Source organism: Panthera uncia, chromosome X (assembly GCF_023721935.1).
Source record: "Panthera uncia isolate 11264 chromosome X, Puncia_PCG_1.0, whole genome shotgun sequence".
Classification (NCBI taxonomy): Eukaryota; Metazoa; Chordata; class Mammalia; order Carnivora; family Felidae; genus Panthera; species Panthera uncia.
Window position 1 is genome coordinate 68551172 of NC_064817.1, and position 13228 is coordinate 68564399.

Below are 13228 nucleotides of genomic sequence, written 5' to 3' on the forward strand. Positions count from 1 at the left end.
TTTCCCCTCCCCCCACCTCCTATCAACCCTTGGAAAAATATGGAACGCTTCATGAATTTGTGTGTCATCCTAGTGCAGGGGCCATGCTAATCTTTTCTGTATCGTTCCAGTTTTAGTATATGTGCTGCTGAAGCGAGCACAAATGTGACTATTTTAGAATAAATTTACACCCTAAATTGTGTCACTATAATGTAGAACTAATGTATATATATTCCTAAAACTAAGATTTTATTTAATTTATCAAAGCAGGTCGACTTGGATTTTTTTTAAATTGGAGGTTAATAAAGATTAAATAATAATTAAAGCAGGCTTTACCCGTTTTTTCCCCTGTTTTGTGGTTTTATATTTTTAGGTGGGAAACCTTTTTTTTTCCTTTTGCTTTTTTTCTATTGTGGATTTACCATTATAAACTATATATAGACTTATTTTTTAATTTTTTTAATGTTTATTTATTCTTGAGAGAGAGAGACAGAGACAGAGTGTGAGTGAGGGAGGGTCAGAGAGAGAAGGAGACACAGAATCTGAAGCAGGCTCCAGGCTCTGAGCTGTTAGCACAGAGCCCGACACGGGGCTCGAACTCACAAGCTGTGAGATCATGACCTGAGCTGAAGTCGGACGCCCAACTGACTGAGCCACCCAGGTGCCCCTGTATATAGACTTCTATATTTTCCCCTCAAGTAGAAGATTCACTTCTCATCTTATTCATTTTACATAGGTTAAGTTCCACCAAACAAATGTCAAGTATATGTTTTCAGGCAATGGGTAAATGCTCTCATGGTAGTATGATCTGTATTTTGGGAAGCTCAAGCACACTAAAAGGTCAAATGGCTAAAATCACAGTTTTCTTACCACAGAATTTTACCATGAGGCACAAGAGTCAGTTCCTACTTCAAAGTATGTGACTTACTTTCATAGAACAAAATATATGCGTTTACACACTCTCTTTATATTCTTTCAGTGTAATCTCCTGACAGCATTTTATTAGTCTCCAAGGCCAATGTCTAAAGAAAATAGAAGTAAATGGAATAAATTCCATTTGCTATGGTGAGACTGAGGAACCAAAATTAAATACTTTAAAGAAGTTGATTCAGAAAAAGAATGAGCATAATTAACAGGCTACTGCTCAAAAAAGAAATAAAGGTAGATTAGTCACTGAAATATATCTACGTCTACAATGTGTTATTTAATCAACACATCAGAATTTATGCAAACTAGTTATTTAGATATAAACTTTTCCAAATAATACTGCTTTTGCTCATAACATTTTTGAATCACGCTTTATGGAATTATATGCTAATCATATGTTTTGTTTTTATAAATGTAATCAGTAATAGCAGTCATTATCCTTTAGGATGAATTCTTTTTCATTATAACCTCATAAATTTTACGTATTAGTGGAAAACTGAAAAACTCAGGTGATCTTTTTCCGGTCTTATTTTCCTTGACCTTTCTGCAGCTTTTGAAAAGATTGAAAATCTTTCTTCTTGCCTTCTGTAACAATATAATTTTCTGGTTTTCCTAGGTCTCTTTGATCACTCTTCATCACTGTTATCTCCATAGCTAAAGAATAAAAAATTCTATTGTTGGCCCTGTTTTTCTACCTCTATATTTACTTCCTTAAAGAGATCATGACTTAAAACTACTACCTCTTCAAAAGTGATGCTGAAACTCCAGAAACAATAGCTTTTCGTCTTTCCTGTCTTAGAATTCTAGCTGCCTTTAGTCATGTTTATATACCTCCAAACTGGGCTTAGAATTCTCATCTCTAAATCACCCTTCATAATTGTCTATATTAATATTAGTTGTATATATAATAATTGTATATATTTTTAATAATTGTGTATAGCAGTATGATTCCATTTTACAAGTTTATGATTCTCATTCAAACTTTACTGCCTTTTGACCCCCCCTTTCCCCCTTTTTTCCCCTTCCCTACTGTCCATTTCTAGTCCACCCTAACACACAGTAACTATAATGTTGGAATTGCCTCCTGGCTTTTTCAGTCCCTTATTCTTCTGGATTACCTTCATATTGCTTCTAGCATAATCATTTAAAAAATTTGTATAGTTTGCTGTTTTTATTTTCCTTAAGAGTCTTTAGTGAATCTTTTCTTTAAGTTTATTTATGTGGAGGGGGAGGCAGAGAGAGAGGGAGAGAGAGAATCCCAAGCAGGCTCTGTGCTGTCAGCCTGACACCGCTCGCGATCTGACAAACCAGGGGATCGTGAACTGAGAATCAAGAGTTGGAGTCTTAACCATCTGAGCCACCCAGGCGCCCCATCTTTAGTGGATCTTTTAGTGATTTTTAATTGTCTTTAGTATTAAATTTGAACTCCTGAGCTAAGAATTCAGTCTTTTCTATTATATGATTAACTCATACCTATTAAAACCTATCTGGTCTTCTGAGTTTTCATTCTAACAGCTTCAGCAATCAATCATGGGTGGGTGGCTCACAAATTGCTATCTTAAGTTTGATGTTGTCAGAAGAAGGATGAAACTGGTGGATCAAGTTACTTGGTTTTGCCTCTAGCCAAGTAAGTATGGATAAGTCAGTGATCTCCACAGTACATGCAGAAGACATTTAATGAATGTTGGTAGAATTAAAATACTGTCTTAAGGTGTTTCTCTGTGACTGTTTAAGAGTAGTTAAAGAGTTAAAGAGTAGTTTATTTCCATGGATGCACATCTATGTCACAAGTAAAATGAAATCCAGAGAGTTTTCTGTATTAGTTCTAGACCTCCTCATTTGCTTCTATTTAGTTTAATATAAAATTATCTTCTTTATGTAAGCTACAAAAAAGTACTACTCTTCCTCATCCTTATATACGAAGGTGTGTTTTGTTTGTTTGTTTTTACCAAATAGAAAAAAAAATTAACTCCAAACTATTCCTTATTTTCTTTCATCTCTCATCAGAGTTGGGCATTTGATGGCTTCTGGGCATTCTTATTTTGGCTTCTCTGAAGTAATAATCTCAATTTTCTCCCTACCCACTTTATCTCATTTTAGAGATCTTAAAAAACACAACACTTGACGTGTACATGGCATATAATTGGAAAAATCTTTATTTATTCTGATTTTCTTTTTTTTTTACAGTTTAAAAAATTATTATTTAATTTATTTTTAAATTTGCATCCAAGTTAGTTAACATATAGTACAACAATGATTTTAGGAGTAGATTACTTAATGCCCCTTACCCATTTAGCCCATCCCACTCCTCCACAACCCCTTCAGTAACCCTCTGTTTGTTCTCCATATTGAAGAGTCTCTTATGTTTTTGTCTCCCTCCCTGTTTTTATATTATTTTTGCTTCCTTTCCCTTATGTTCATCTGTTTTGTATCTTAAAGTCCTCATATGAGTGAAGTCATATGATATTTGTCTTTCTCTGAAGAATTCACTTAGCATCATACCCTCTAGTTCCATCCATGTAGTTGCAAATGGCACGAATTCATTCTTTTTGATTGCCATCTTCTTTATCCATGCATCCATTGATGGACATTTTCTTTTGGAGGAACCAGTCCTCTTATAGTGGCATAGAATGATTTATTGAGTTCAGAAATTTATATGGGATTTTACATCTGGTCTATGTAAGATTCAAAATGATGAAAATTAGTAGCTTTCATGGTTTTCGTAGGGAATCATTTGGGTTCACAGTGAAGGACCTTGTGGTTGAACTGAATTTTCTTGCATCTATTTAGCTGAATGGAGGGGAATGCATAGTCATTTAGCACTCTTATCATGTAAAAAATAAAGAGAAACCTAAACCTATTGTGTTAAACATAAAATTTATTTTATTCAAGTTATTAACATTCTAAAAAACAAATTAACATTAAATTATGAAGAAAGCACTTGTGATGTCAAGATATGGCACAAGATGTAGAGAGTGAGATAGTTTCACCTCTCCTCTCTCATTTTGGTTACAGTCCCTCCCAGTATGCCCATAATTACATTAACTTTATTTAATAATCACAAGTTGTATAAGTCATACAGAGAAAGACAGATACCATATGTTTTCACTCTTATGTGGATCCTGAGAAACTTAACAGAAGACCATGGGGGAGGGAAAAGAAAAAAAAAAGTTAGAGAGGGAGAGAGCCAAACCATAAGAGACTCTTTAAAACAGAATAAACTGAGGGTTGATGGGGAGTGGGAGGGAGGAGAGGGTGGGTGATGGGCATTGAGGGGGGCACTTGTTGGGAGGAGCACTGGGTGTTATATGGAAACCAATTTGACAATAAATTTCATATTAAAAAATAAATAAATATTTCATAACATAAAAAAATAATTAGACTGTTTTCTTCTTAATGGAGATATTTCTTTCTCCATTTATTCCTCTACAATTTGTGGAAATAAATTACATAGTTGACAAATTGGATGCACATCTCTAGAATATGTGGATCTGAGGAAAAGGTAGAGTTAAATCTCAGGAATTCTATTTAAGAATTCTTGACATCTTATTACCTAGATGAAGTTTTTTTTTTTTTTTTTTTTTTTTGGTACCCTCCATGGGAAGAGTTTGCTAAGCAAAACAGTAATGGCAAAATTTAATATGTATTATTTTTAAAACTATGCTAGATAATTTTAAGTGTTTTAATAATATCTAATCATATACAAGTAATGGAGTACTATCCTATCTTGCAGAATATACATAGGCTTTTATAAAATTGAGGCTCATTCTTTTTGAATAAGTAATGGATGCATGTGTTAAGAAAAATTACAAAAGAGTATGGGATAAAAAGGAAGTCTTCCTTCCATAGACTCCTGTCTGCTAGTCATCTATTTCCCTTTGATTGAGTTTACATTTGTTTGAGGTCTGTGCCACTTTGTTTCTGAGCACCTGCCCCTTACTAATTAACTGAGTAGCTTGAGAAGCAGTTGGTAAGGGTATATAGACACAAGTGCCAGGTCCTTGTGTTCTTGATAGCATGTGAGGGGAGTTCTGCTATTTGAAGTAACTGGACAAGAGTAAAGATAGATCATGACTCATATTCCTACAAGAAAAGAAGTCAGTTTGACATGTGTTAGACTCAAAATAACTTATTATGATAATTGTAAATGAGCCATATCTGAGTATTACAGTGTTACTTCCTTTTGGCAACTTTGTTAGCAGTTTTCAGATATGACTATGTGGCTCTATATTCTATAAGTAGAAAAAATTTCACTATATCCAATGAGTATTTCCTCCATTTCTGAATAAACAAATTGATATATACTTATCAAACTCTAAGTTATGTATATTAATAACTTGTCCAGCAATATAATGATTTTGTGCATTATAACAACCACCTTTAAATATATTATTGATCTGAAATTCGATGCAGTATTTGAGCATATGTAGACAAGTTGAGACCAGCAAATGTTGCCATGGAGATATCATGGCTTTAGAAAATATAACTATAAGTGAAAGTTTCATACTTTTGGAAATGGGTGTCTTTCTGAATACCTGTTTGGTAGTTTTTAATTGTGTTAAGGAATATTGGGTTGAATGCTGAATTCAATAAATACTGCTCCAGGGACTTTTCTTTCTTTTTTTAAAAATATAATTTATTGTCAAATTGGCTTATATACAATACCCAGTGCTCATCCCAACAAGTGCCCCCTCAATGTCCATCACCCACTTCCCCTCTCCCCGACCCCCATTCAACCCTCAGTTTGTTCTCAGTATTTAAGAGTCTCTTATGGTTTGCCTCCTTCCCTCTCTGTAACTTTTCCTCCAGGGGCTTTTCAAGAGGGATTTGGTTAAAATTAATGTAGTTGAAATGGGAGGGAGATAACACTAGTGAGTAGCAATAGTTAATAAACATTGAAAAGTAATAGGATCGTAATAACTATACAGAGACTACTTTATTCAATATGGCATTGGAATACAAAATTGTATCTTTGAATAATGCAATAATAAAAGAATCTTTAAAAAGAAATAGAAATAATAGGAAAGTTAAGAATGAAATAAACATTTAACTATAGAGAACAAACTGATGGTTAGCAGAGAGGAAGTAGGTGTGGGGATTGGTGAAATACTTGATGGGGATTAAAGAGTACACTTATCATGATGAGCATTGACTAATGTATAGAATTGTTGAATCACTATATTGTACACTGAAACTAATATAACACCGTATTTTAACTATACTGAAATTAAAATAAAAAAAAAAACTTGGGGCGCCTGGATGGCTCAGTCAGTTAAGTGTCCGACTTCATCTCAGGTCATGATCTCATGGTTGGTGAGTTTGAGCCCTGTGTTGGGCTCTGTGAGGACAGCTCAGACCCTGGAGCCTGCTTCAGATCCTGTCTCCCTCCCTCTCTGCTCCTCTCCCACTTGTCTCTGTCTCTCTCTGTCTCTCTAAATAAATGTTTAAAAAACTTAATAAAAATGAAATAAACATAGTATCTAAAATGCCTCATTGATCTTATGCACATCCTATTTTGAAAAAAACATTTGCAAACCACTCAGCCCCATTCTGCTCTTCTACTCTAACCTAATAACAAAACAATTATGCATCAGAATTTCTATTCATGAAATTTAAAAATGCCCTTTTAACCTTTATCCAGTATTTGTAAGAATGCAAATTGGTGCAGCCTCTGTGGAAAACAGTTTGGAGTTTCTCAAAAAAATAAAAATAGAATTACCCTATGATCCAGTAATTTCACCGGTGGGTATTTACCCAATGAATATGAAAACACTAATTCGAAAAGATATATGCACCCTGTTTATTGGAGCATTATTTATAATAGCCAAGATATGGAAACCCAAGTATCTATTCATAAGTGAATAAGGAAGATGAATATATCATACCATCCAGGCACTCCAAAACAAGTGTACTCTTAATCTCCTTTATTTATTTCACCCAACCCCCCACCTATCTCCCTCTGGCAACTACCAATTTGCTCTCTATATTTAAGAGTCTGTTTTTTATTTGTCTCCTTTTCTGCTCATTTGTTTGTTTCTTAAATTCCACACATGGGTGAAATCATGGTATTTGTCTTTCTCTGACTGACTTATTTCCCTTAACATTATACCCTCTAGTTCCATCCATGCTGTTGCAAATGGCAATATTTCATTCTTTCTTATGGCTGAGTAATATTTCATTGCATATGTACACACTACATTTTCTTTATCCATTCATCAGTCAATGGACACTTGGACTGTTTCCATAATTTGACTATTGTAAATAATGCTGCTATAGACATTGGGATGTATGTATCCCTGTGCATTGGTATTTTTGTGTTCTTTGGGTAAATACCTACTAGTGCATATCTGGTAAACGGTCAGTATCCAAAATATATAAAGAACTTATAAAACTCAACACCCAAAAAATGAATAATCCAATTAAAAAATGGGCAGAAATGAATAGACATTCTTCCAAAGAAGACATACAGATAGCCAACAGACACATGAAAAGATGCTGAACATCACTCATAATGAGGGAAATACAAATCAAAACCACAATGAGATATCACCTCACGCCTGTCAGAATGGCTAAAATCAACAACACAAGAAACAACAGGTGTTGGTGAGAATGTGGAGAAAAAGGAACACTTGTACACTGTTGGTAGAAATGCAAACTGGTGCAGCCACTCTGAAAAACACTATGGAGGTTCCTCAAAAATGTAAAAATAGAATTACCCTATGGCCCTTTTAGAAAATTAATGTATGAGCTCTAAATTCATTATTAGTAATAAAACTACAGAAAATATGTCACTCATCATATATAAATATTTACAATGGTAACTTGAGACAGTAATAATTGTTTAGAGAAAGAAAGACCTATTTATTTGAATAGTATACTGGTATTTCAGGGAGTATATCAACACACATATAAAATTCATAAAATAGCAGTTAAGTCAGTAATCAAAACTGGCAGTGAAATATGGCCCTAAATTTAAGAATAATGGATAATATCAAAACTACAAAAATATTAGAAATATTGAGATCCTTACTACATATAAAACTAATAAAAAAGAAATACTGATACCTTAGAAAAAGAAACAAAGAATTTAATAACCTTGTAGAAGAAATCAGATGAAGAAGGAAAGATCATGTAGAAAGCAAAAGAAACAAAGTGTTTAGGAATTATAAACAGAGTAAATACAGGTAACAAATATGATGTAATGGAAACTTTTCAGGTTACATTGCCATAGATGGACATATCTAATGTTTTTCCAGCTGTGGTTCTTGGAATTCCAAGATCAGGTAGATCAGGGGCCATCAACCAAAGTGCGGTCTGACAGTTATAAAGGATATTAATTAGAGCAATTATATTACATTATGGGCTTCCAGGTAGGATTACTTAAGTAAGTATAGAGTGGTGTATCTCTTCAATCCTCTCTGTCACTCTCCCTCTCTCTGTCTTTGTGTCTCTGTCTCTTTCTGTATCTCTGTCTCTCCCTTATTCTTGCTTTGGTTGATTGCCTAAAGTCTCACAACCAGTATGAGGAGAAGGCATGAATATCATGCTATGTGTTACACCTAAGATAGTGTGTAAATAAAACATCCAAGAAAAATATATGAATTTGTTACTCCTCAAAAACATTTAAATGTTAACTTTCTTGGTTTTAGGTTTTCAATAATTTTATAGAAAAATTGCTTATTAATTTTTATAATGTTTATTTATTTTTGAGAGAAAAAGAGCATGAGAGGGGAAAGGGCAGAGAGAGAGGGGACACAGAATCTGAAAAAGGCTCCAAGCTCTGAGCTGTCAGTACAGAGCCCAATGTGGGACTCAAACCCATGAACTGTTAGATCATGACCTGAGCTGAAGTCATACGCTTAACCCACTGAGCCACCCAGGCACTCTGAAAAAATGCTTATTAATAAGTATTTGTCTTGTTATCTAACTTTTTGTATTACATTTAGTGATTATGTAAATGTTTCCTTAAAATAACAATTAAATTGCCTAATAATTTCCCCTCAATTGTTGAAAAATGTTTACCCATTTTCAAAAAAATGTTTACTGATTTTCTAAAATTGGTCATCAGCAGCAAGTTTTCTTGTCATTAGTGAGAATTAGTGGAATTCTACTGTATTGGTTAACTCATTATGGTTATCAGCACTATTACATTTATTGCTTGTTAATACTTTCTAATTATCCTTTGTATTGAAGTGTGACTGTTGATGGCATACACCTGAAGTGAATAATTGCATGAATTCTAATGAAGAATAAAGCACAATTCTGTGGAACAAAAGCTGCAGTTTTGTTGTGAAACTTTAAAGTTTGTAAGGGATTCCACTATCCCCTTTTATTCTTTTTGTGATTTCCCATTAGGATCTGCACATTATATAAATTCTGAGATTTAAATAAGGACAAGTATTTTTATATTATTTGTAGTCCATATAATATGGCTTAAAACTCCATTTTGTTAAAAAAATGTGCCTAAAGGGAAACACTTCCCCAATCCTATGAAACCTTAATCCTTATTCCTCGGTTGTAATTACAAGAAATGTGATAGAAGGATATTTAAAGAAATACATACGGGGTTGATTTGCTCTCATATATTCTTTGATATCCTTGTAGAACTTGTGAAAATAGTTTTAATGTCCATCAAATACACATTAATGGAAAGAAGATGTCTGATCCATTATTATACTTTTTTCTTTAGCACATGATTTTAGTAATAACTGGCATGTGACAAACTACTTAATGCCAGTTTTGTAATGAAACATCTGTACAAACTCAGAATGTGAGTTAATGCATTTATAATGTAATAAATGTCTGAGTTTATGCATCATTTTCAAGGTGGGGGACACTTCATATGAAATAGATACCTTTTTAGCAATTACTGAGAAGAGGATTTATGATACCGAAGGAATATTCCATGGAATTATTTTTCATATTATGTTGTTTAGTGCAAAAATGCTGTAACCAAACTACTCTTTGGTAAGTTGAAACTGATAATTTGTAGCACAACATTAAATTTTATATAATGGAATTTGTGGATCAAATTAAGACATAGAATGCCATTACATTAAAATAAAAATTAAATGAGTATATGGCACTGTAGTGAGTTCTAATTCTTGTTTCTTGAGAGAAACAATTCATGATCCTTGCCATTCAATAGTTGGTATATTTATATGCATATGTTAACATAAATATTTTTTAATTTTTTATGGTTTATTTATTTTTGAGAGAGAGAGAGAGAGAGAAAGAGAGAGAGAGCAGGGGAGGGGCAGAGAGAGAGGGAGACACAGAATCTAAAGCAGGCTTCAGGCTCTGATCTGTCAGCACAGAGCCTGACGCAGGGCTTGAACCCATGGATGGTGAGATCATGACCTGAGCCAAAGTTGGACGCTTAACTAATGGAACCACCCAAGTGCCCCTTAACACAAATATTTATTAACATAAATACCAAACTAGAGTAATACTTATATCCAGCTGTATTTGTCTACCTAGCTTGCCATAACAAAATACTACAGACTTGTTGTCATAAACAACAGAAATTTATTTTCTCACAGTTCTGGAGACTGAATGTCCAAGATCAAGGTGTCAGAAAGTCTGTTTTCTCCTGAGGCTTCTCTCCTTGGCTTGTAGATATCTGATTTCTCCCTTTGTTTTCTCACAGCCTTTACTTTGTGTATTTGCATTGCTACAGAGCAAGATCTCTGGTGTCTTTCTCTTTTTATATGGACACCTGTTGTATTGGATTAGAATCCCTCTTTCATGACCTCATGTAACCTTAATTACCTCCTTAAAGGCCCTATCACCAAATACAGTTACATTGGGTTTTAGGGCTTCAACATATTAATTTAAGGGGGAACAATTAAGTCCATAATATCAGGTAAACTCTGCTCTGCAAGAAATAATTTTCTATACATGAAAATAATGCATTGAATTGTATTAAACATAAGAATAGAAATCTCACAATCCTCTCAAATATTCACAGGATGGATTGGGTCTCTAGAAATTATTGCTTCAAATTGTGAGAGGCTAATGGGTCAGTTCTAGAAGATGAACTGTCATGCCTAAAAGTAAGGATCTGCACATATATTCAGAATACTATTCTGGAAAAAGAAGATGGGCAAGATCTAGCTTAACAGCATCATGTAAACAAATGGCCTAAGAGCCAACAGTGCGAGAACAGGATCAAGGTAGGTATCAGTAAGATACCTGTAGTAGGTAGAATCAGTGTAGATTCCTTTGGCAATGTATACAAGACAACCATATTGGGACTGGGCATGGGGTCAGTCATTGGGTGGGAGGGTTTAGGCAGTTGGGGATAACGGAAAGACCCTAGAACTGGTATTAGGAGAAAGAAGCTGGCAGTAAAATGGTAGTTGAAGAGTCTCAAAATGCAGACTTAATTTCATGATTTTATCCAAAGATACTAAAAGGAGAACTAATGCAGCACTAGCAAATGGGACACAAAGCAGGCTACTTAACCAAGAGAGTTAAATCAAGGAAAATGGCCACCAACCAGGAGGGCATTGGAAATAAAAGTCTGAGAATATGACATGAAAGATGGAAGGGAAATTACATTGGTCCTGTGTGAAGGGAGGCCAGTTTATAAGGGCCAAATCTGAAAGTGACAAAAAGAATAAAATGCTTCAGAATGTACAATAAGAAAGTGATATGTGTGGGAGCAGGGAGAAAAGTTTAATGTCTAGGAAAGAGGGTACAAATTTTTTGTTATGATGCAATGTGAACTTGCCTCAAAAACCATACCACCAAATACCTACAGCTCTGTGAGGAGGTGGGGGAGGAGGGACTGTCTTCCCCACTGAGAAGGCATTTTGAGACCAGAAAACCAAGCACGCGACTCCATACAGTTTACACAGTTTTATTCAGGGTAATTTACTGACAGAGGATTGGTCAGGCAATGATCCAGAGCTGTGCAGCTATTCTCCACGAAGTTCAGACCTTAGTCCACAGATTTTACAGATCGAGGGAATGTGAAAGGCATTGTAGTGTGACCAAAGGGTCCATGTGCACCTCAAAGGGTTTGCTTGTACCTAATTGACAGTTAACCTTTAATTAGATCTCTGGAGCCATCTGTGTGTTAGGAAGGGGAGAGAGATATGTTATCTTTAATTTCTTTCTTTAAAAAAATGCCTATTTATTTAGAGAGAGCAGGCGAGTGAGGGAGGGGCAAACAGAGAGGGAGAGGAAGAATCCCAAGCAGGCTCCGTGCTGTCAGTGCAGAGCCCATCGTGGGGCTCCATCTCACAAACCATGAGATCATGACTTGAGCTGAAAGCAAGAGTCCATGACTCAACCAACTGAGCCACACAGGCACCCCAGACTATGTTGTCTCTAACAAATTTACAGAGGGCCAAAGTAAGGCTTCCCATATCCTGGCCTTGGCAGGCATTTCTAAGGTATGTTTATTAATCTCCATAGGGCCCAAAACATCTAGCCTCAAGAGAGGACATGAACAAGATGGAGGGTTAAAGATGGAGTCAGTATTGTCAGCACTCCTACAAGCACCTGCTTGCAAAGTGGAGGGTATTCCAAAAGAAAGCCCCTTATTAAATGGTTCTAATGTAACTTGTGGATGAATTAGTGATTCATTGCTTTGTAAGCAGTAAGAATTCAATAATACCTAACTGATAATCACTGGCTTTGGCACTATAGCCATTTATCCTGTACATAATAAAGGATTGAAGTATAATCACTTTGTTAAACTTTATATTTTTTCATGTATAATGTACTGTACTTATTAGAGAACTTTGCCTCCTTTTACATCAAACTTCAAAAAAAAGTGTTTTTTACCTCTAGAGTTTGGTTTCTGTTGGTGCTTTTTAAAATTTTAGTCTGATCTCCTTTTTGTTAAGTCTCTTGCATTAGCATGATGTTGCAGCAATGAATTCCCCTCCCTGAGCTCAAGAATATTCTGAATTTTGATGCCTGTAATTAACCTTACATACTTATGTATATTATGTAAGTAAATGTATATTATTTTGTATGTATATATAAAGGACATATTTTTTTTTCTTTCCATCATTTATTTGGTACCAAATAAAACAAAAACCTTTTTCTTATACCAGAAAATAGAAATGCGAGGCCTTTATAATAACAAGCTTACTATCAGCTCATAGATCATCTTGTCAACTTCTGTTTTCGAGGGAATGTCCAACAGAATGGGATATCACAGTTTGTCTCTTTGTCAAAGGGAAAAATAGACCTGAGCTTTAAGGAGACATAACCTTTTGCTGTTCATTTGACTGTTAGGGTCGTAGTTACTTATCTTTCATTGGGTGCACATTCTAAAGCATTGAATGCTGAAATGATGTTTCCA

General features: G+C 34.7%; 1 protein-coding gene and 1 non-coding gene across 2 annotated transcripts in view; one reads left to right on the plus strand and one right to left on the minus strand.

Moving 5' to 3' along the window:
* Nucleotides 1–13228, plus strand: part of DACH2 (dachshund family transcription factor 2) — a 772461-nt gene that overhangs the window by 62789 nt on the left and 696444 nt on the right. The gene's annotated exons all lie outside the window — the stretch shown is intronic.
* LOC125932512 (U6 spliceosomal RNA) lies at nt 34–140 on the minus strand. The gene has a single exon (XR_007460656.1). It is a non-coding gene; the product is annotated as a U6 spliceosomal RNA (small nuclear RNA).